The sequence below is a fragment of the Protopterus annectens genome, chromosome 5.part1, assembly GCF_019279795.1.
Source record: "Protopterus annectens isolate FY-2018-M chromosome 5.part1, PAN1.0, whole genome shotgun sequence".
NCBI lineage: Eukaryota > Metazoa > Chordata > Ceratodontiformes > Protopteridae > Protopterus > Protopterus annectens.
Window position 1 is genome coordinate 326,937,204 of NC_056736.1, and position 25,650 is coordinate 326,962,853.

The 25,650-nt window shown below is 42.0% G+C and overlaps 1 long non-coding RNA gene across 1 annotated transcript in view; it reads left to right on the plus strand.

Moving 5' to 3' along the window:
- Nucleotides 1-25,650, plus strand: part of LOC122803404 — a 2,587,193-nt gene that overhangs the window by 2,492,083 nt on the left and 69,460 nt on the right. The window lies entirely within an intron of this gene.

Below are 25,650 nucleotides of genomic sequence, written 5' to 3' on the forward strand. Positions count from 1 at the left end.
ACATAAATTGGTTATGATTCGTGATCCAAACATAATTCTCTGTATTGGTACAGTGCATTTAAAAATGGACTTTTTTGGAAAAATTCATATTTTTTTCATCGCATGCCCAATGCCTTCCATTCTGAATGTTACAATAAACAGACTTTTGTTAGTTGAGTACCCTGAGGTAAGCCCCCTTGTGTTGCATCTAGGCTTCGTGTCTTGTTAGAGCTGTAATGTATCATAGCATCCCTGACATGAAGTGATGATATGTTCCTTTTGACCAGTTTTACTTCAAGCTTTATTTGATGGCTTCTCTTGTTTATAATAGAGCATAGAAGCAGATACTGCAAAATTCTATGTGGTAAGACTGCATAGGTAGGTACAGTTTGCTATGGAGGATTATCACTCCATTCCCTCAGAGTTTCGTTATTCAAGTACAGTTTGTACTCGGGGAGTAGAAAGAATGGAGTCTGTAGTTCTGCAAGCAACATACCTCTCAGCTGTGCAGATTTTTGCAGAATGTCCACATTTTTGCCTCATATTTTTGATATGTTCCTCATAAAAATTATGTTTTTCTGAAAAATGACTGGGATGATTTAAGGAATAAAATCAATAAATAATGACAATCATTTGTATTTGAGACTTTATATCCTTCAAGAAAATGTATAGTAACACAAATCCTGTTACTCTAGCAACTTTTTAAGTTTATAAAAGCAATATTTAAAATGGGTCCCTGTTTTTGGGCCTTTGTCCCCCCATTTTGTCAGGCTTTATCCAGATTTCATGAAGTAAGAGGTTGAAATGTATGGCAAGCAGTGGTATAGTTTTTGATTTATTTTCCAGATAGCAGTTTCTTACAAACTTTGCAAATGTATATTCATAAATGTTATGTTTGTTTGTTGTTTCATAGTTTGTTTACTTGTGGTATTTTTTAATTTTCTTATCCTTTTACTATATATGAAATAAAGATGAAGTTATGATAAAAAAAGATCATTTTTGTCATGCTCTTTCCTCTCAACCTCATAATACAACAATTGTGGAGAAAGCCAACAATAAGGAGACAGGACAAGGGATCAAAATCAGTGCCAGACTTTAAATATTGTTCTTATAAAATTAGAAAGTTGACAGATTGTCATGTTTTGTATTTGTTTACTTTTTTCAGAGTAAGAAGTTTGAAGCTCAAATGTGTCATTATTTAATGACTTTAATTCTCAAAGATTTGTCAAAACTACATATTTGATGAAGAGCAGAACAAAATGTGAAGCAAAAATCTGGACATTTTGCAATGTTCTGGACATTGGAGAGGTGCTCATGCTCAACCAGGTAACCAGTAACAAGTGGGGTTACCAACTAACCAGTAACAAGTGGGATTACCAAAACTTTAATTGCTACAAAAGGTGATTTCCCTAGATCTTTTTATATCATGAATATTGGTGCTATATTGATTTTCTGATACCTTATGGAACTAGCCATATAGATTGACTTAACCTCATCTCCTGGTCAATTTTATCTTAATTAGTGTCTTTCTAGCCATTTAGCAAACATGCAGATACCAGATTTGCCAGAATTGCCAAAGTTCATTTGCCTGAGACATCTGATGTTTTATTATTTTTCCTTTTCTACAAAGTGTCATAATCTTAGAATATGCTATATCAAAATGGAAAATGCAGAAGTCTCTCTCTCTCTGTCTGTCTGTCTGTCTCTCTCTCTGCATGAAGGGTAGTAGGATTTGCTCCCAGAGAAAAATCATACCTTTTGTAAAGTCTGATTTTTACCAAAATCTTCTTTTGGTCAGGTGGTCACCATCTCATCATCTTTGAAAAATGTGTAGATGAATTAAATCAGATCTTGTGTAGTCTAGTGTTCCTAAGCCAAGGCCACTTGATATTCTCTGTTAGTTTTGGGCTTTGACTTTTATATTACTTTCCACCAGTTTTAACCTTTATTTCAATCTCTACAACACTTAAATATCATTCTTCCTGCATTCGTGTTTGCATTTGTATTCACATAGTCCAAGCAGCAGTCTAGAATTTCAGTTGCCAGTTAGGCTCTCTGTTTTTATTTTTTTCATTAATTTTCCTAAGGAAGAAATCATCTACAGCTACCAACAATTATACAAATTTCCCATGAGTAGTATTAACATTTCTGAACTCAATGGCTAAGGCAGCTTAGAGTTCAACAAAGCATTTTAATATTACCAGCAATATCAGTGAAATTATAGTCAAGCAAGCACGCTTCCTTCTATGGTTTTCTTTTTTATCCCCTTTCCATTAAAACTGCTGTGATCAGTGACTCTCCCTTGTATGATGTAGTCTAGGAAACATGCAGTAGTATTTTCAAAACTGTATCACAGCCAGTCACACTGATATTCAGACTGTGGTAGCATTAATTCAGTTCTGTTTTAAAATATTTAGACTCATGTGATATGATTTTCTAGGTATGTCAGACACTGGGCTAAATGCATCCAAACTGAAACTTTACAGACATAGCCTCTGAGTCAGTTTTTTTTTCTTTTGTTTGAATACAGAAAGAATGTGTTTGTGGCTTGTAACCAAAATATAGCTGAATGCTACTGGCAAATGTGTAATGTAGCACTTGGGGCCAAATTCCAAATAATCTGTTCTCAGTGTAAGTCTGTCCTGATTCTGAAAGACTAGCTTTCAGTGTAAGATACTTAGGTCAGTGTAAGGCCTCTGGGAAAACAAGCTTTCTCTAGGGGACAGATTCCAAAAGACCAGCTCTCAGTGTAAGTGGTCACTTACACAAAAGACCTCCCGTCAGTGTAGTTTAAGTGGTCAGTTACACCGAGAGAAAGTCTTTTAATATCAGGCCTCTGGCTTTCTTGCAGGGGAAATAATACCAAACATATTTATCCAATACTATATTTTCTATTTTGTTTTTCAAAGTGGAAGGACTATTTCATGTATAAATATATATATATATATATATATATATATATATATATATATATATATATATACATATATATATATATATATAAAATCATACATAGCACTTGTGGAAAACTCTAAAAAAAAGAAAACGATGTCTGAACATATAAAAAGAAATTATTAGAGTAAGATGCCGTTAGAAAGGCAGGTAGATGTTGAGGCTGTTTCTGAGCATTGGTATGGATTGATCCAGTTTGGAAATATCATATTTCCAAAACTGTCGGTATTTTGGAAGGCATATTCATTATAAACAAGCAGAAAAGAATATTTGCTTTTCAGAACAATTAGCTGTAGCTTGGAGAATCCCAGCAAATTAGACCAGATAGAAAACAAGTAGTGAAACAAAGGAAAGAGTATTTCATTGCTGTACACTGTGGCTTTAATATAGACAACAACTTAGGAATAAACTATGCCATCAAAAAGAGTGTCAGTCTGATTATGGTACTAGCTTTGAAAGCATTAGAAAAAAGATTTTTCTTGCACATGTATTACATCTTCAGAGAAAGACCTGCTTTCCTACAAATACTGCAAAAGAGGATATTTGGTTACTCATTCCAGTAGCTGGTTTATGATGTTAAACCATAATACACGTTTGCACAATGAAAATAACATCAGGTCATGTATTCTTCTCTCACTAGTGTTAATCTCATTGTATCATTTAATTCGCATGCATCTTTTCAAGTTAACAGGATTAATATAAGCAGTTCCCACAGTTGCAGGTTAATTTAGAGAGATAAAGTATGAGACATTAAAGTAGAATTGAAACAGAAGTGAAAGCATGGGGGACAGTGGGAGAAGTAAGCAATAATGCCCAACAGTGTGTGTGTTAATGTATAATTAATGCCCATCAGGTGGCGTTGGGCCTCTATACCCCTGGAAGGGCACTAATTACATATTAACGCACACCCTGGAGGGCATTATTGCACTGAGAGAATGGGGTCTCTGTAAAATTGTGTTTTACTTACTTTTTTAAGTACTATATTATTTTTATATATATTTTTGATGTAAAATAGCTCTTCCAGCTAATGATTCAAACTTTCTGTAGTATATGTTAATGGTGTTGGAGGACAGATTTTTACATCAATATATTATATATCATTATATATAATATATTAATATATCAATATATATATATATATATATAGTACTTAAAAAAATAAGTAAGTAAAACACAGCAATTTTGCAGAGCCCATTCTTGTTCTCTCTGTCTCATATACATTCTCTTCTGCTTTCAAACACACATACATATACACACACATACATATACACACACATACATATACACACACATACATATACACACACATACATATACACAGACCATCTCCTCTGGTTTCATACTGGCATTCAGTCACACAAACATAACTCTCAACCTCTTAGCATGAAATATCTGGACAAAGCCAAAAATAATGGGAGTACAAAGCTTGAAAAATAGTGACAATTTTTAAATATAACTTAGAAAGTTGCTAGAATAAACTGTCTTGTATTGCAATGTATTTTCTAAAAGATATAAAGCATGAAACTTAAATGCCTGTTATTTTTAGTGAATTCACTGCTCAATGATTTGCCACAGAACTTCAGAAAACCACACATTTTATGAGGAACAGACAAATAAAAATTGAGAGCTATGCACACAAGACTGCTTTCTCTCTGTCACACACACACACACACACACACACACACACACACACACACACACACACACACACACACACACACACACACACTCGCACACAGTGTTCCCTGCTTTCATACATGCATTCACTCACAGACAAAAACATAAACACACTCATACCCATACATACATATGCATACACTTTTTTTCTGTTTATTTATTTTTTTATACTTGCTAAAAAGCAGAAGCGCTGTTTAGCGAGTGTAAAATAATGGTGTCCGTTAGGTTTTTTCAGTCTGAGCTCCCCAGTGGCTTGATATGCTGCCGTGAAGCAGCAGACTAATTTTCCAGTGGGCATTACTTGTACATTAATTCCCTGCTGGAGAATGTTTGTTTTCCAGTCAGGGTGCTGATGTACAGGTCTCCCATTCTCTAAGAGTGAATATTAAATAGTCTAATGTCTAAGAATGAGTTTGCAGACATCTGTTTAGGATGCTGTCTTAGTGCTTGCTATACATTTAACTAATTTATGCTGTATGATTATACTATGATAGTATTACACTTTTTATTTATAATACAAAGCAGAGGAAGAGCATTTAAGGTGGTGCTTTACAATAACAGTAGAATTTATTTGATACAACTAAATTTAATACAAGACTATCTGAAAAAGCATCTACTATCTCCAGGCCACACTAATAGTGATGTTTGCTACAGTGCTAAGGAACTGTACCACTCCGTTGTACTTTAACCATGTAAGGCAGGACTTTTACACTGTTGCTTCTCACCAACGAACATTACGTGTTTGTTTCTTTGTTTATTAAATGGGTGAGCAGGCTGGTACAAGACCTTTCTCAGCCACTATAAAACCATTAGGCAGAAATAATTAAATAAAAAGGGGTACACACACATAAGCATGTCTGTGATGTAAATGCATATAATAGTTAGCATAATATACCAGATTACCTACAGGTTACATAAGAGCTAAATGTACAAAGTAGTCTCAGTAATGCTTGACATGGTATTCAAAATCTTTTCTCAAGAATTCTTGACAATGCCAAAATGATTGGGGGTGGGGGGGTCAATACATCCCTGAAAATCAGGAGCATTTGTAAATGTATTCATTTATTTATTTGTTTGGTAGCCAGGTAGGTAAGCTGGTTCACATACCTTGCATACCTGCAAGAATACAGAGTTTAATAGACCAAATACATTCACGTTTAATAATATGATCAGTGAAGAAATATAGTTTCATATGTTGTAAATTATACTGATGGAATTTCCAGTGAGCTAACAGTATGTTCATATAACGAAGATAAGTAGCATCAAAAAAACTAAAATAGTTGTAACAAATTACAGAACTCAAAAGATGCTTGAGGTTTCACACCATGCAGTGTTTAAAAGTGAGCATAATGATGAATTACATGACTAAAAAGATGCATCTCCAAATGGTATATACACTTCCTGTCTAGATATGCTATGAACAATTGCTATGAATAAAAAGTATGCATATTATTCATTAGATTACCCTGGCATAAGAGAAGGGTGTGAGAGAAGTGGTCTAGGGCCTTTTGGATAATTAGGATGTATTATTAACCACTTTTCCTTGAGGAATTGCATGACATGTCATAGTTGATGTGTTCTGAAAAGGTTAAAGCTGCAATGTTCAAGGCCACGAATACAGCTTCCATGGGACCCAACAATATCCCTGGGACCTAAACCTTGTCACCACAATAAACAAAACATGCTGGAGTGATAGGTTCCTGTCCAAGAGACTTCCCATACTCTGGAGCAGACTTCCCATTCATGTCAAGCAGAGCACCTCATTAGCCCTCTTTAAGAAAAATCTTGACGATTGGATGGGAAATTCACCCCGAGGATCACTTCTGCGGCTTTTCTTGACAAGGGCACAGGAAAATAATTTGTTTGGATGGTGAAAGCCAGGGAATCTTTATGGCTAGGCATATGTAGGTCCTAGGGCCAATAGCCTAGTGCCTACCTATGAACCTATGAACCTATGTGTTCTACATAAACTACAAAGTGAACTGGCACCACATCTGTATGCCTTGTTCAATCACAGCCTCACCTCAGGCTTTGTGCCTACCGAATGGTGCACTGCTACAGTCATCCCTCTCCATAAAGAGGGAGCGACTACAGACCCTGGTAATTATCGCCCCATTAGCCTGATGAGTCTGATATGTAAGGCAATGGAGCGCATTATCATGGACCTAATTAACAAAGATATAGGAAATCTCCAAACTGTAGATCCCATGCAATATGGTTTTTGTGAAAGGTAGATCATGCCTGCCCAACCTGGTTGACTTCTTTGAGTCAGTCACCAGAGCTGTGGATGAGGGCAAGGCAGTTCATACAGCCTACCTTGATCTGGCCAAGGCCTTTGATACCATTCCCCACTCAGGAATTATTGATAACCTCACCAAACTAGGCATCAACCCCTATATCACTAGGTGGGTTGCCAGTTGGCTCACAGATAGAACCCACAGTGTGAAAGTAGTGGACTCCAAGTCAGACTGCCAACCAGTCATGAGTGGAGTCCAACAGGGATGGGTTCTGGGTCCTCTCCTGTTTGGCATCTACTTCTCAGAAGTCTATGCCAACACGGAGGGACTCTGGCTGACCATGTTTGCAGACTACTGCAAACTGGTAGCCATTATTAACTCACCAAGTGATGTAAACATCATACAGAAAGGCCTCACTTAGACCAATGTCTGATATCAAAACCATGGCCTGAAGCTTAATGCCGAAAAATGTGTCATCATCCCCTTTGGGAAAAACTCAGTTTCCACTAATTACCACATTGATGGGAGCCCTTCTGAACATTGAAGGTGTTATAAGAGATCTGGGGACACAGTTTGACAGCAACCTCTCCTTTGATCACCATATTGCCACTGTGGTCATAAATTCCTTCTATGTGGCACATCTTATTACTAAGGGTTTTGCATCCAGGAAGAAAGAGATCATCATCTCTCTCTACTCTTCCCCCTTTAGGTCAGTCATCGAGTACAATGCCCCATTTGGCATGTACCTCACTAGACACCTGCAACAGCTGGGATGGCCACAAAAGTACCTCACGAAGAGGATCCTAGGCCTTAAACACATGTCCTACATAATCCAACAAAATGTGCAAAGAAGTCCAAAAGTGCACCAATAAACTTAAAACTGGACCACAGAAGGTGCACAATAAAGTTTGCAGACAGTCGGGTACACTTAATTTAATGTAAAACGAAATCCATCGACATAAACACCCAAAACATTATGTTTTCATTTCAAGAACTTCCTCAAAGATGAAACATCTCTGAGGAAGTTATTGAAACAAAAATGTAATTATTTGGAGCGTTAATGTTTTGGGTGTTTATGTTGACGGATTTTGTTTTACGTTAAATTAAGCATACCTGACTGTCTCCGAGCTTCATTGTGCACCTTCTGGGGTTCAGTTTTAAGTTTATACATGTCCTACATGGACAGACTCAAACAACTCTAGCTATTCTCTGTCTCATATCATCTACTAAGAGGCGATCTCTGCTTGACTTACAAAGCCATGTCTGACCCAGCTCTGTTAGAAATGCTACATCTAAAGAAATCCCAATCCCTCCACACAACACGCTCCAGAGACCTCAACCTCATTACCACAATTAACAGAACATGCTGGAGGTACAGGTTGATAACCCAGAGACTGCCCATGCTCTGGAATAGACTTCCCATACATGTCAAGTAGAGCACCTCACTTGCCCTCTTCAAGAGAAATCTTGATGAGTGGATGGGAAATATAAAGTTCACCCTGGGGTTCACTCCAGTGGCTCTACTTTATAGAGGCACTGAAACTAACGATGGGCAGCATTATGCCTGGGCACTTCTATGGGCTAGGCTTGTATAGGCTCCAGTGCCATTAGCCAAGTACACACCAATGAACCTATGAATCTATGAAAATGAAGTCTTGTACCCTAGGATGGAGCCCTTTTTTAATTTCAGATGGTAGTTTGTTTCATATATCATTTGAAATATTATCCTGCAAAAAGTATGACACTTTAATGCCTGGTATTATTAAATGACTGTCATGCTAAATGATTTTCCATAAAAAAAAAAAATACAAGAGACAGGGCAACAACATGAGGTAAAGTCAGGGATGTTCTGGAAAATCAGGGACAGTTAAGAGGGATGGATAAAAGAAAACTAGGAAATGTCTTTCAAAGGCTAAAATTAATTAAAGGACAGCAAGAAAATTTACCATCGAATTAAAATAATATATTTGGAGGAATTTACTGACAACTCGGAAAGTCACGAAGAAAGTTAAGGGGGAAGTCAAGACTACTGTCTGCAATGCATATGGTAGTAGTCCAGCACTTTCTCTGTATTTGTGTCTTTATATATTTGTAATTTGACTTAAATTACCATACTGGGGGGCTCCTAGGTGAAAGGATAAAGCTCTTCAGGGAAAACTCAGCACCTACCTGTCCAGAGGCTCTTGCTTGTCCAATAGCAGTTAAACCAGAACAGTATGATGGAGGAGTTAGCTTGAAGTTCCAATGAAAGCCAATATTGTCCTTTTGCTTCTGTGAGTCTTTTACATTATGTTCAGAGTACAGGGTTAAGGATAGCTAGACTATCTTCTATGACAATAGTGATGATGTCAATGATTTTAAGTTTGTGGTGTGCATTGGTAATACTGCATTTGGCTATAAAACTTTTGTTAAAATTGCATTGCTTTGTTTTACTTATTCAGACAGGCTTTAAATATATCTGATATGGTGCTATTGTTTAATTTATTCTGTTAGGTAAGATTTGACAAAGTATGATACCTAAGTAATACAAGGAAGATGATCCCCACGAAGAGAGTAGCCTGCTCAGAAATCAAATATCTGCCATCATGAATCAATATGGTGAATTATGACAGCCGTGGAAAGAATTATCATGGAAATGATCAATAGTAACATAAGAAGCCTCCAGATACTGGGCCCAACCCACCTTGGCTTCATTAAGGGCAGGTCATGCTTACTCCACCTGGTAAACTTCTTTGAGAAGGTCAACAAAGCAATAGGTTAGGGAAAATGGTTCATACTGCTTACCCTGACCTAGTCAAGGCATTTGACACAATCCCCAACTTGGACTTTGTTGATAAAATTAAGAGTTTAGGTACAAACTCTTATGTAACTGAGTGACTAGCCAACTGGCTCACAGACAGGACCCATGAAGTTAGGATTGTGGAGTCCACTTCCACAAAGAGGCCAATCACAAGTGGAGTGCCTCAGGGATCAGTCCTTGAACTGCTCCATTTTGGCACTTATTTCTCTGAAAACAAGGCCAATGTCAATGGTTGACTAAATTTGTAGATGATTACAAATTAGGAGCTGTCATTGAATTGCCCACTGACACAAATGTTCTCCCAGAAGGGCTGATACAGACAAACAACTGGTGCCAGAGTCATGGACTAAAGCTAAATGCCAAGAATTGCATAATAGTATCCTTCAGGAAGTCATCCACCCCAGGTAACTATCATATTGACAACACCCCTAATAGCTGACACAGTAGTCAAGAGGGACCTGGGGAACACATAGACAGTAATCTAGCCCTTGACCATCATGTGTCTACAGTAGTGAGGAAATCATTCTATGTTGTGCAACTTATAAAGTCATTGTTCCACTGTATGACGGATTCATCAGACCTATCACTGAGTGCAGTGACCCCTTTGGTATGTATCTAACCAGGCATTCAACAGCTGGAATGTCCACAGGGTGTAAGTAACATGTTCTATGCAGACTGCCTCAAGGCCTATGCCTATATTCTCTGTCCTGCAGGCTGTTGAGGGCAGATCAATGCCTGGCATACAAGCCATTGTCAGACCCCACTCTGATTGACCTCCTGAATATCTGCAAAACAAACAGCAGCAGAATTCCTCATTCTAAATATGGAATCCATGTCTGTAGTATAAATAGGACCTGCTGGAGAGACAGGTATGCATCTCAGAGACCACCCCTTCTTTGGAACATGCTGCCTATCCATGTGAAGCAGAGTTCCTCCCTAACCCAATTTAAGTCCAACTTGGACAATTGGAAGGGGAGCAAGAAAATCATCCCTGGTTTGGTGCCTATTTCTCTATTTGACAGTCAGCCTGTAAATGATTAATCTCCCAGGCCCTTGCTTGTAAATATTTCACATCCCAAGCCCTTGTTTATACTTATCAAGGTTATCAGAACTTGTCGGACATTTTGGATGCATGGCTAGGTGTAAAAAGGCCCTTGTGGCTGTTAGCCTAGTAAATACCTATGAACCTATGAACCAATGACAAGTTGAAAATATATCCATAAAGCTGTTTAAAGCTACACAAGGTTTGATGCTTGTTTATTTTTGTATGGTAAGAGAAGGCAAAAAATTCAGAAGTGTAAGACATGTTGAGGGAAAAGATCTAATGCGACAGACCAATAGTTCTATTGGCAGGGAAAATAAAAAAAGAAAGGAGTGGGTATTCGTAATGCATGCTGATTTGGAGATTAGTATTGGAAGGACATTGGGCCAGATTCAGGAAGCCTCCGTGTAAGAGTTATAACTCTTACACGGAGGCTGCAGTTAAACTGTGTGATGTCAGCATGTCATGCATATGCATGAGGTGCATGAGGTATGCTGAATCACACTAGTAACTCTTACACGGTCCATGTAAGAGAGTAGGGGGCGTGTCTGTAGGCTAAGCCCTGCAAGCGGACACGCCCCCGGAAGACTAGAATGGCTGAAAGTAAACAGCCACGAGAGAGGCCATGGAAATGTGAGTAAACACACTACACAACACATGCCCCGATAGACCATCAGTGTATAAAGTGAAGAGATGTTATAAAATTAAATTAAAACCTTTTTTTTTTTTTAAACCCCGTAAATGTTTGCTACTGTGTGCGCGGCCCGCGCACAATCACAGTTAGCAGTCAGTGGAAAAGGATATAAGAACTAAATATGCAAAGTAAGCCAAGATGTAATAGCTTAGCGGTAGAGTTGCCGTAAGCAGGCAGGGTTCGAGCCCCCACAACAACCTTTTTTTTTTTTTTGTAAATAAGCACTAAAAAGCCCCCTGACAGTATTGTACAAATGTAAATGTATTCCCTTTTGTAAAATGGAATGAAATGGAGCATATATTCTGAAGTAACACAATAATAAAAATAGTCAGAAATGCACTGATAGCTAAGCTGCTGTGAGACGGAGTGCCCGTAGCTGAGTAGTGTTTAAAAAGCTGCAAACTGCGTGCCCGTTGCTAGGCACCAGTTTAACAGGCTGAAACTGTTTGCAACTAGCTGTGCTCAGCTGAACATGTGTGTCACTAGCCAATTAAGGTTTATCCCAGCGCACACCGTTTGCGCGCCGCTCCCACAAGCTAACTGCCAGTGCGCATGCGTTACCTCCGCGCAAACGAGCGCAGACCTGGTTTTAAGTGCTTAAAAGTGCTTTTGGCATGTTTGATTGACAGGTCCTCAACTCATTTCTGTCATGAAAATCAAAAGTCAGTTGCCAGAGTCGAACCCAGGATACCATGCACTAGAGTCAAGGTACTACACCACTAAGCCATGACAGCAACACCATGAAATGCAGAAATAGCATATATATGGGATAAAATCCAGAATGGAGCATGAGAAAGCATTTTCAGTGAAGTAGATACAATTCCAAAATGGCCAATCAGAGAAATGTGCGGGGAAAGCGGCATATATAAGTCCCATAGGCGGGAATACACAGCAGAAACGATTGTAGAACAGAGCTGCAGTCAGAATGAGTGGAGTAGGTGGGGGACATTGCTTTCGAGCACAGCGTTGGGGCGTTGAGGAGTCCAGATACATGGTCTGGCTCCTTGTCCATCATCACGAGGCCCAACTCATGCAGGGCCAGGTCTCATGGGGAGCATATAGGGCAGAGGCATGGGACCAGTTGGCTCGTGATCTGACCAGTGCTACTGGCATTCCATGCACTGGTGAGCAGGTCCGTCACCACCATGCGGACCTGAAGCGACGCAAGCAAGACCAGTTGACCGAATGGATCCAGGAGGCCCGGGATATGCCCAACGCCCAACTACTGAGTAAGTTACATGTTACTTATGTATGTAAGGATTTCAACTAGCTGATACCATGGAGATGTGTAGTCCAATATTACTTCTTTCGTATTACAGCTGCAGGTGTCCGCTCTATGAACCGCGAGATGCATGCCCGTAGGCTGGTGCGGATGCGCCACCATGCAGGTTAGTAACCCCACCCAGTACTTGTAAATAAATATTATACTGTAGCATGTATCAGAACACTGCAGTGTATTGATTAAAAGTAATATAATGTGCAAGCAAGATTTGAAAGTCTGCAGGTATGGCTGCAACAAGTTCATCAGTATGCAAGTGTAACTGGAAATATAATTGATAGAATTAAACAGTGCTGTAATACAGATGTCCCACCATTAATTAAATAGAGTGTAACCTGCAGTAGTCTCAAGAGTACAGCTTCAGAATCTGAGGTAGTCACATGTGAGATATATCCCCTGTTGAAATGCTGAATCATGACAGAAGTGAGGCTGTTGGAAAGTGTTTGAATCACCACTAGTCTAACATGTGAACAAAGCCTAGAAGTAGCAACCTGAACTGTGAAGTTGCAGGATGTGTGAGAGTGACAGAAAGGGTCATGTATGAATAAATAAAGTAGTAATAACCCCTGAATATATTAGCCCCAGTGTGTTTCTACAGAACTAAATGCATGTGGGAAGTACAACTTAATATCCCAAACTGATTTCAGTGTGTCAGAATCTGGAATGTCTAGGCCAAATGCTGTATATGGTGATCACAGTAAACAATTTGCAGATAGAATGAATGATTATCTGGCAGACTAAACAGCCATAGTTGTCCCCTGTCCTGTCATCAAAGTGTAGCAGGATGATGTATCTGATCAAATTCAAAATAAGTAGGATAGTGATGTATTTGTAACAGGTGTAGCTTGACAGTCAAATAAAATTTATTTTGAAACATCAGCCTCAACTTAATTGTGTACCTATTACAAATGTAAATCAATGTGTAACATATGAATGTGTCATCACTTTCTATCTCCGCCCAACCCTATAATTCCATATAACAACACCCACTTAATAATGGTATGTGAACATTTCATTAATCATGGACATTTGTCCGTTTCAAAAATATATGCATGTCTGTTCGTGAATGCGCCCTGTTCATACCTGCAAATCTGATGGCCTGTTGCCATTAATCAACCCTGCATGTTGTTTGACTGTGTATTTCTGTTCAAATAATGCATGTGATATTGATATGCCCCTTGTTCAATGGTGTTAATATCTGGGTGTTTGTTTGATGGGAATACCAATGCATGCTGTTACAACTAATCTGAATGGAATACAATGCCACTAACCCAAACTAACATAACTACTCACAAACCTAGAACGCTTGGGAAGGCAGGTCCCAGCGGACCCACCTCTCCCACCTCAGCTGGTGACTGCACCCACTAGTGCCCAGGCCGGACCCCCCTCCGGTGGCCCTGTGCCACCTTCAGGTGGAAGCGCTGCAGGAGATGGGGCCCGTCCCCCCTCTGCAAGTGTGGCCGGAGGGGTTCGTCCACTCACCCTCCGCGGTGTCCGGTCTGTGGTGCGAAGGGAGATCCAAGACACTGTTCTTGGGCCCCTACGCCAGCTTGAGGCTCGTGTGGCACAGCTAACGGCCCCGGCCGTTGCCCGCCACAGCCCCAGCACAGCCCTGTCCTGGGCTGTGAAGGAACATTGGCAACTGCCTATGGGTGGGGATATCAGTTCCACTGTTGCCATCTGTGGGCTCATGCATCTTGGAAATCCCAACCTCCGTCCCCGTCAATTGTGTAACCCCCCCACGTGTGTCATACACCGCCCCTGTATGAGTCTTGTCTGTCTTGTCTGTTAACCTACCCAACCTACCTCCCCAGCTATCAGCTATACCGACTTCCTTCACCTGACATACCACTCTCACCTGAAAAAAAAAAAAAAGGGCACTCTGTACCCACAAAAAAATTACGCCCCATACATAGCTGTCCATGTCGCACACATGTCTGCTTGACATTGAAACAGTTAATTACAATTGGCTCTACAACAAATATTAATGTTGTCCTGACACCTCTCTCAGGAGTGAAAGGTTTCCAATGTCTCACCAAAATACATGGAAATGCACAGCTGTTGCTGCCAAAGACATGGGCATCTATGGGCCTTACCTACATCCCCCCTGCAAATCCCACGCTTGTTTCCCTACTGTCTTACCCTCTTTGTGACCCCTTTTTCACCACTTTCCTGTCACCCCTTTTTCTTTTCTTTCAAAGAAATTAGCTGGTGTGCTTGTGTTAGCGGAGCTCACCGCCAGTGCGCATGTGTGAGCTCCACATAAGCAGCGCAGACCTGGTTTAAAGTGCTTAAAAGTGCCTTTATGGCACTTTGATTGACAGGTCCTGTACTCAGTTTGAAAGTTTGCAAAGAAAAATAAATTCCCACTGTCAGTCTCGAACCAAGGACCTTGGTAACATTAGTCTGTATGACCTACCACTAAGCCATGCTTGCCTTACAAAACCACAGTGCTAAAATAAATATAACATGTAATAGTAAAAATCAGTATAAAAGCAGTATAGGAGATGTACTATCTGAAGCATGTCAGGCAGAGTTTTAATGGCCAAATTACTGGATTCCCATACTAGGTCAGTGTTAACAGAAACAGCCCTGCTACCTGTTAGCTTGTACACAATAACGTAAGGTAATGTACATATGTGACGGTATGTATATCTACACATACATATATATAAATATATATTAATACATATGAAATATAGTTGTAGGTCTCAGTAGCCATACACACTCACTACAGGAAACAGTGAACATAATTGCAGCAACCTGAATCTGCAACACAGCCTGACCCCTGTGTGACCTACTTACCCTTCTAACTGCTTAAAGGTGGCCTCAGCACTTTGATTGACAGGTCCTGTACTCAGTTTGAAAGTTTGCAAAGAAAAATAAATTCCCACTGTCAGTCTCAAACCCAGGACCTTGGTAACATTAGTCTGTATTACCTACCACTAAGCCATGCCTGCTTTACAAGAGCACAGTGCGAAAATAAATATAACATGTAATAGTAGGAATCAGTATAAAGGCAATATAGGAGATGTACTATCCAAAGCATGTCAGGTAGAGTTTTAATGGCCAAATTACTGGATTCCCATACTAGTTCAGTGTTAACAGAAACAGCCCTGCTACCTGTTAGCTTGTACATAGTAACGTAAGGTAATGTACATATGTGAAGGTATGTATATCTACACATACATATATATAAATATATATTAATACATATGAAATATAGTTGTAGGTCTCAGTAGCCATACACACTCACTACAGGAAACAGTGAAGATATATGCAGCAACCAGAATCTGCAACACAGCCTGGCTCCTGTGAGACCTACTAACCCCTTTAACTGCTTAAAGGTGCCTCCAGCACTTTGATTGATAGGCCCTATACTCAACTCAAAAGCAGAATATGAGCATACTAGTAGGCCCTACCACAAGACCATTGTAACACTAGTCTGTATGACCTACCACTAAGCCATGACTCTCATACAGGAATATAGTGCTAAATAAGTGGAACATGTAATAGTAGGACTGAAGATAAAGGCAATATAGTATGTCTACTACCCAAAGCATGTCATGCAGACTTTTATAGTCCCAATTACTGGATTCCCATACTAGTGTAGTGTTAACAGAAACAGCCCTGCTAATTGTTAGCTTGTACCCAATAATGTCAGCTAATGTACATATATGAAAGTATGTATATGTACACAGATATATATATATTTATATAGCAATACATATGACATATAGTTGTAGGTGTCAGTATGCATACACACTCACTACAGGGAACAGGCAAGATAAATGCAGCAACCTGAATCTACAACACAGCATGAAGCATGGGAGATGTACTAACCTTCACACTCACAAAACACTGTCAACAGCATACCAGCATGGTCCACGCCCTACAATCTGAAAGGGCAACGCCTATCTCACATACCCTTTTATAGCAGTGTCCTGAAATCACAGTGAGACATGCAATCAGTACACACCCAGCTGCATGCAATTAGCAAATGCTGCCTTACAATTGGTCCAGAGGCCATCACATGGACCTATGCAGATACCTACAAAAGCATTGAGTACCCACACTACACTCACGCAATACATTCATTGCACAAACACTACGGAGAAAGAGAGAGAGAGACAGAGAAAACAACCAAACAAATATTAGGACTGCCAGCAGCAAAGCAGCAGCAAGCAGCAAGCAGCAAGGAGCAAGCAGCAAGCAGCACCACTGGCACAGCAACAGCTGCCACAAACACAGGTAATGCAAAGTAGCAGGTTAATCCTGTGTATACTGTGACACCTCCAAATGTATCATAGTTCACTATCTATAGGTATGTCCATGAGATAGGTTGTGTGTACATAGTCATGAAATATAAACATATGTAATATTGTTGTACATGTGGGCCATAACTAACACTTCCATAGCTTAGAACACAAGGCCAGCTGTGCATATGATGCAGTAGTTCCCAGGGTCAGTAGAGGTTCCTCCTCATTGGTGTGGGACCACTGTGTATGTATGGCACTGTTCAGGTACATATCCTGTAGTATGGCCAGGGATTAATATCAGTCTGTCATGTGGTGCTATGTCCTCCAGGGGTGAATGTAGCACACATCCAGGGATACCATTTCGTAACAGTGATGATATGTGTTCTGCAATGATGAGGGTGGCTCTCACCTGGACATGTGAGAGGATAGGGAGGTTACAGTCATCTGGGATAACTAATAACACATGTGTAGGACAATGGGGGGGGGGTACCTGCACCTAAACTGTCTGCAACAATGTTGCCAATATCTGTGCATTTGGTGAATGTGAAGCATCTTAACACTGCAGACAACAGATGCCTTCCGTCATGTGAATCTGCCCTGTGCTGCAGTAGCCTCCTACTATTGTTATACAATATGCCTGTATCTGTAGTCCACTGGACAGGATTAATAAGTGGTATGCAGTTGTTCTGGGTTAGATATCTGTGTGCACAGTACATGCAGTATGTGGGATGTCTGTGGTAAGCATATGCAAAGGTGCTGGCGGTGTGTGTTGTGGCTTCCACTGGCCCAGTGGGCTGCATGGATAGCATCACTGTCATAACTACTGAATAACTGTGTAATTACATGCATACATAGCAAAGTAGTGTACTGTGCTTGTGGTGTTGTTCGGATATGTATATCCAGGCTGAGTAATGTGTGTCCACATCACAGGGTTGGATGGCAGCACACATCCAGTATGTATGGATGAACACCCAGAATGTGTCAGACGTGTCACCTGTGCAGAAGTATCTGGCCATTCCTGTGCATCCCCCACAACACACACATGTAACATATGGCAGCAGAACTATAGCAGCAGCACATGTTCATGTTCAGAGATTAGAATGTGTGTCACGTCACCCAGCAGCAGAAGTATGGCCATGCATCCCCCACAACACACACACATGCAACATATGGCAGAAGTACTATAGCAGTACACACATGTTCATAGATTCATAGGTTCATAGGTTCATACTAGGCTATCTGCCCGAGGGCATTTACAAGCTTAGCCCATCGTTTTGTGGCTTACACCACCCCTTTAGTATGGTGAACTATACCTATTATTTTGCTGTGCCTCTGTCGAGCAGTGACACTGAGGTAATCCCTGGGGTATATCTGCGATCTCCCATCCATTGGTCAAGATTTCTCTTGAACAAGGCCAGCGAGGTGCTCTGCCTCACATATACCGGGATTTTGTTCCACAGCATAGGGAGTCTTTGGGTGATGAATCTATCCCTCCAGCACGTCCTATTAATAGCCGTGTCGAGGTTTAAGTCTCCCGCCCTTGTGGCTCTGATGGATCTAGATTTTTTGAGGTGAAGCATATTCATCAAATCTGGGTTTGACATGGCCTTGTATGTTAGGCAAAGGTCACCTCTGAGCAAGCGATGGCGACTGAATAGAACATACATGGACATGCTGGAGGGGCATATTCCTAACCGAGAGGCTCCCTTCACTCTGTAATGAGCTCAAACAGTTGAGAATGAACAGTTCATAGGTTCATACTAGGCTATTTGCCCTAGGGCATTGGTAAGCCTAGTAGAATGTGTTTGTCTTTTGCCACCCAATTACAAGTTATGCTGCTATGCCCTTGTCCGATGTTAGTATACTGTGCCTCTGTCTAACAGTGACATAGAAGTGATACCTGGGGTACAACTATGATCTCCATCCACTCATCCAGATTCCTATGGAAGAAAGTCAATGAGGGACTCTGCCTAACCAGTAGTGTGAGCTCATTACAGAGTGAAGGGAGCCTCTCGGTTAGGAATATGCCCCTCCAGCATGTCCATGTATGTCAGTGCTGAGGTCCAGCTCTCCTGAGCATGTGGCTGTATGGGACTCTGATTGCCTGAGGTGCAGCACATTCATTACTGCTAGGTAGGACATGGCTGTATATGGCACGCACAGATTTCCTCTGAACAGGCAGTATGCCACTGAGTCCAGCTGGATTCACTTTACCTGGGCAGCATATGACATCTGTGTGAGCCATTGCATCCCCTTGATGATGTACTGTTGTCCTGTACCAGTTGCTGTAGGTGTCTGGTTAGGTACATCCCAAAAGGTGCATTGTATGCAATTATAGGCCTGATGATGGATGAGTAAAGAGGCACAATGACCTCCCCTGCCATACATGTGAATCCCTCATGATTAGCTGGGCTAGATAACATGTCTTTCAATCCACGTTGGCCATGTGGTTGACAACTGACAGACCGCTACCATGTTTCTTCCCCAGGTCCCCAACTACGTCTTCTGTACTCAATGGCCTAACACCTATGTTGTACTGTGCCACCAATGTCGTGGGAATCTGCATTGAATACTGATACTCCCCCTCCCTTGTTCAAGTGTTGGGGCCGACAAGAATGGTAACAGCTATAACCTGGTAGTACTGGTGTGCTCCTGTGAAACCTGAAACAGGTTCATGTTACTGCACAGATATCGATGTCCAGAATGCTAGGTAGGGTTTTGACTGCGTGCATCCTTGGGTCTAGACGTCCAGTGTTGAGTAGCATCACTCTTACTTCCTCATCCTTTGTGATACAAATGGATGTGGGTTTGCCTTATGAGCCTTGCCTAATACAGGCACTATGGGTGTAGCAGGAGGCTCCGCCAAATGTCAATAGGACTGTGGTGACAGGTGCAAGCTGTCCCTAGCAAAAGCATACCACCCCAAGATGGCAGGCATTGGCACACCTGTGAATGACACCAGTATGTCAGTCAATTGTTGGAAGGGATCATCGTGCCTTGATATTGTGGCATCGTTCTAGGTGAGGGTAGGATGCTACTCAAGGTCAGGGTCAAACTGTCTCGGGCTACGTGCTCAGAGAGCTCTGTAATGTCTCATGTCATGTAGTCCAGGGAGGAATGTGTCAGGCCATTCACAGCAGCATGGACATTGACTGAGTCATACCTGTACCTGCCTTGGGGTTACCTGAGTGTTTGTGTTATGTGGCAGGTCATAGTGCCTGACAGGCTGCACACCGTGACCCTCACCTCGTTAAGCCTGGTGAACGTGATGTGAGTGTGCCTGATGATAGAGGCACCTAGTACAGGTGTATGAGGTGTGTTGTTAACTGTTAATGGCTGTGAGTGTTCAGCACATTGGCTTTGTGTGATATGTGTTGCACATGTTCGTTTATGTGGTAGTGGTTGCCTGGATGTCTGCTTAGGAGGTCTCTGCTGCATAGGCAGAGCTGTGGTCTGAGCCTACAAGTATGATCATGTGTGATCATGTGTTAGGTCCGCTGTTGTGGTAGGTCTACGTGAGACTGGAAGTGTAGTGAGTGATCCCCTTTGCCACCTGACTGGTTATGGCGGTATTGAGTAGACAGAGCCTAGCCTCCAGTCTGGTATATGGTTGCATCACTCACATGAGTTTGAATTTGTTGTTAGGAGGAGGGTTGTCTGTGTACATGCATCTGTTCTAACATTGTCTCTGGAGTACCACACTCACCAGCTGGACTGGGAGGGAACTGACAACTGACCTCTGGACATGCTAGAATACTATTGTGAATTCTGTAATCATTAATGATTGAAAACAAGGTCCAGTGGGGAGTGAGGGTGTACTGACATTACCTACAACTGCTGACTGATATAAAAGTGTCAGTGAGCAAGTGCCAGGTAACCTAAGTGCAATGTGTCACAATTAAGTAAATGCAACAATGACAAGCAGTCACTTGCTGTCATGTGTAACATGGAAGTACTTACAGTAAGCAATGCAGATATATAGTGAGTCACAGATGTGTTGAGAAGATGTGTACTATGTGGAAGTAGCATACCAGTGAAATAACAAGCTAACAGATAACAAGCATATAAACAAAGGTAGATCCAGGAGGCCTGGATGTAGTGTTTGCTACAACAAACAAGGTGTAGCAATGTCAGTAAGATACAGCTCAGATATGCAGGCACTATAAACCTGAAACCAGATGTCCCCAGCTATGAATGGCAGAGTACAGCCTATTGTCACACGAGTGCAGACCACAAACCTCGTTAATGTTAAATAACTGGCCTGAAGGCCAACTGCCCATACCAGAAGTAATACACTTGTACACTGGGCCCACAATCAGCAGTTCCCAACTTCAATGGATGAAAGATATGTGTCCTGCCACCACAGTGCTTGCCACCAACCTCCCTAATGTAAAACAACCGGTCTGAAGGCCAAGTACTTAGTACAAATGACATAGAATGATAGCTACACTGTAATCAAGTTTTAACCAAGCAGTAATAAGTAGAAGTTAACACTCCCTGTATAGAATGTGTACCATGTATTGTTGAGATACTATGCTGATAACCTGTTTGTGTACCTTTCCAGATAGACATGGCACCAAAAGGAACCCTGCCTACTCTGCTGCAGAGGATGGCGTGATTCACCAGAGCCTGGTGCGTGACTATGCCATCCTGTTCTCACGCACCACCCAGAATCAGCAGGAGAGGTCTGCACTGTGGCAAAACCTCGTTAGCAGGATAAATGATGTTGGCATGCATGATAGGACATATGAGCAGGTGAGACATCACTGCAGTGATTTGATAAGAAATGTCCGCCAGCGTGCTGCAGATATCCATGAGCAACAGGTTGCCACAGGTGGGGGGTGGCCACACATCCCCCCCTCACCAGACAGGAGGGACTACTTCTAAGTGTTGTGGATCCAGCCCCAGAACAACAGCAACAATCATGCATCCTGATGGAGGTTGGATCCACACAGCAGCAAGACAACGAGCGTGCAGGTAAGATGCCATATTCATTTATTGTTATTACTTTTACATTTGTTGACCCAGATAGTCTAGCTGGATATAAGTCCATTTTCAGTAGAGGCCTGTGGAGAAAAGCTCCACACATAACGTAATAAAGGCAGACAGACAAGTTGTTAATACAGACAGCCAACATAATAGAATTGTACTCCAGCCTGTTAATTAAATCAACATACATGTAAGGAAGTCAAACAGTTTAGAGTCATACACAATGTACCGTTGGTTTCAAAGCAATCCTACCTAAAGCATAATGGTTATGCAATAAGGCAAAAGCCATATACATAATAGTTAGGGCTCAGAAGGTTAGAGAAGTAGAAGGAGTATGACAGATACAATGATATGGAAGAGGCAGGAGTCAAGAAGGGAAGTGAGGAAAAGAAGGAAGACAGTCAAGAGGAGGTGGGAGGGATGGGAGAAGTAGGTCAGAGCATAGAAGGACATCAAGGTGAAAGAAACAGGGTAGAAGCTAGTTTCTATGCACAATGAGGGGTTAAAGGTGAAGAGAGGGTAGGGAGAGGGACGTTAGCCTGGACTCCAAGAAGAACAAAGCCAGTGGTTTTGGAAGTACAGTTTGAGTTGACGTTTGAAGAGAGGTAAGGGTGAGATTAGAGTTAACTCCTGGTATGTACATATGACTGTTCTGTACGCTGTTACTTCATGCACGCATAAGGTGTGCATGTGGTATGTATCTGTCATCATGATATATATACAGACATGATGTGCAGCTGATGTGTATAAGGGAACTAGTGTACTACTGTACTGTATCATGTGCAAAACGAATGGCACACATGTGCCCACTGACATTACTCTCTTCACACTTCCAGGTCCCTCCCATCTAGCAATGAGGCAGGCCATACATGCTGGTGAGTCTTTTTAACATTATCTGTAAAACAATTTATAAAACTAGGAAGAGTAGTGTAACTCTGTAGTAGACATGCTGGTGACTGTGTTCACAATAACTGTAATTGACAGGTAGTAAATTGAGTAGTGTAACACGGTACTGATGTGTGTGTTTACTGTGGGGTGTGCATGTGTGCAAGTGTGCCTGTGCCCAAGTGTTAATGTGTGTTAGTGTCCATGAGTGCATGTGTCCATTTCTGAATGTGTGCATTAGTATTGAAGTGCATCTCTGTCAAATATGTATTGAGACTGTAATCTGTGTTCCATGTTTTCCTCCCGTAGGTTCTGGTGCTGCTCTGGTGACCTGCAGCAGGGAACCTGAATCTTGTGCCCCAGGTACTGATGATGATGAAATGTCTGTAATGGTGCAGGAAGGTGTGTCTGGGTCCGCCATTGGTCAGCCAATTGACAGTACACAGCTTTCAACCCCGTCAATGCGCACAGTCATCCTGCCGTTACATCCTTTGTCACCATTGTCCCTAGGTGATGGGCAGTCAGCAGTGGGCATAGATCAGGGTAATGTGGTACCTGTGGTACATGCATCCCCACAAGGCAGCCATGAGCAGGGGCCTCCAATGGTACCACGCAGACAGTCGCCCATGGGTTCTCGTGGGGGCATCCGTGGCCGTACTGCCTCTGGCCGACGTGCCCAAGGAGGTATGTCAACCTCCACTATGTTTAGAACTGTCATGCAGGCACAGGCACGTATGGAAAGGTACACCAGACAGGGTCTGAGGGAGCTGAGAGCATATCGCACAGCCATGACAGACGGCATGTGTGACGTTGCGAATGCTATCCGTAACTTCACAGATGTTGTTGACAGACGTTGTGGGGGCATAGAACAGCTGCTCCACAACCAGATGTCCATGGGCCAGGGCGATGGTGTGCGTTTGCGACATCGACGTGGCCGTATGCCAGCAAGAGCACCAGCTGGCAGTGGCCGCGGACGACAACAGGCCCACTCGCGCGCCTCAAGTGCCAGCACCAGCAATGCTGGGTCTGTGCTGTCATCCAGACGCCCCAGGAGACCACGTGCACGTGGCTCTGGACAGTCCCAACAGGGAACTGTGTCCAGTCAACACACCCCTGCTTCCGATGACAGTACCCAGTCTGGGTTAGTACCGGATACGGCCCGTAGCACCCCTGCCAGGCACAGGTACCGTGTCCGTGCCCACAGACACTGATCTGGATGACCTGACAGGTGCAGTCTGTGGCTGTCCACAAAACCCTGTACATGGCAGCCATTATGTGGGACTGTGTGCGTGCTTACACACATGCAGAAACCTAACATCTAGGGAAACACATACATACACACACTGCACCAACAACGGTCCACCCTGTACTGCTGCCCCTCACAAACACACATACACACACATGTCAATTGGTGTTACCAGTGGCCGGCTTGGGCATACCTAACCCACACCCTGTGCATATGATGACACTGTGCCACCTCCTGCATACTACAACATCGGTGCAGGTAAAGGTAAACACGTTGCTGATGCACAGGGTGACTACATAGATGTGTATAAGTAGTAACATGTTGGTAACTGTTGACTGTTGCAGTATAATTGCGTGTATATCCCAGCAGTCCTGCTGCAGTAACTGTATGAATGTCCTCAATTGTTATCTGCACCCATACTACTTAACAAAGTGTACCAGCTGCACACCATCACATGCTAACATTGACTATGGCAATGCGCATCTTGTGCTGTTATGTAGATTCAGCTACATGTATCTGTTCTGTCACACATGCATTTATACACACCCTGCTGCCCACACACATGCACACGCTCACCTGCCATTCCCATTATTTATCACCCTACATGAGTAGCTGTTGATACATGACAGGTACACATTTCAGAAGTGCACTATGTTGTTTACTACTGGCATCCCCTTCTCTACCTGTACTCACAGGGTGCAGGCAACCTCATCAGTTGAAAGATGTAATGTGCATCAGGTACTGTAGTACCCTGATTGCCACATCAAACATGTTTCCCATACGGAAATGCACACACAGACACATCCCACATCCACACACTTGCCACATTCAGGCTTCAGAACACTATCTAGGTATATTCGGGTACATGTGCGTGTTACAGTAGCATGTAACACTATACTGAGTACTGGCAGTTAGTTGTCTGTTGTCATGTTGTCTGTATAGAATAAAAGAATTGTTTGATTATCCTACTCCGTTTTGTGGACATTACTTGAAGAAGTGTTACCTTACATGTGTTATCAGTACCACCACCTTCTGTTTTGTTTGTATAGGGTGCTATCAACATCACTGCTTGTTAAGGGTAATGACCACCCTGCAGTGCATAGCCCCATCCCACCCCATCATTGTGCACACACACTAACCCCACCAACAGTAAAACACATACTTTCCATTTGCAAGATTCAAACCCATACCTAACTGTGCAATGACAGTAGAAACAGACACATTAGCAGAGTGTGCTATTTGCAGTAGTTGGAGAAATTTTTAATAATGCTGTACTTAGAGGGTGCTGACATCATCTGTGTGTAGGAGGAGGGATGTGCACCCTGTAGTGTGTTCTCCCAGTTGGCAAAAGGCAGTTAACCCTCCCAGCATAGTGCACACACATAAACCACACTCATACTAACACACAAACATTCCCTTTGCAGGATTCAAACCCCTACCTAACTACGTTATGACACTGAAGAAAGACACATTAGCAGAACGCGCTATGCAAATTACTGGAGGACTTTACTACAGGTGATATAGTTATACAGTCCTGACATCATCAGTGTTTCAAAAGGGGGATCTGCATCCTGTACGATACTGTCACAGTTGCTAATAGGGACATTTCCC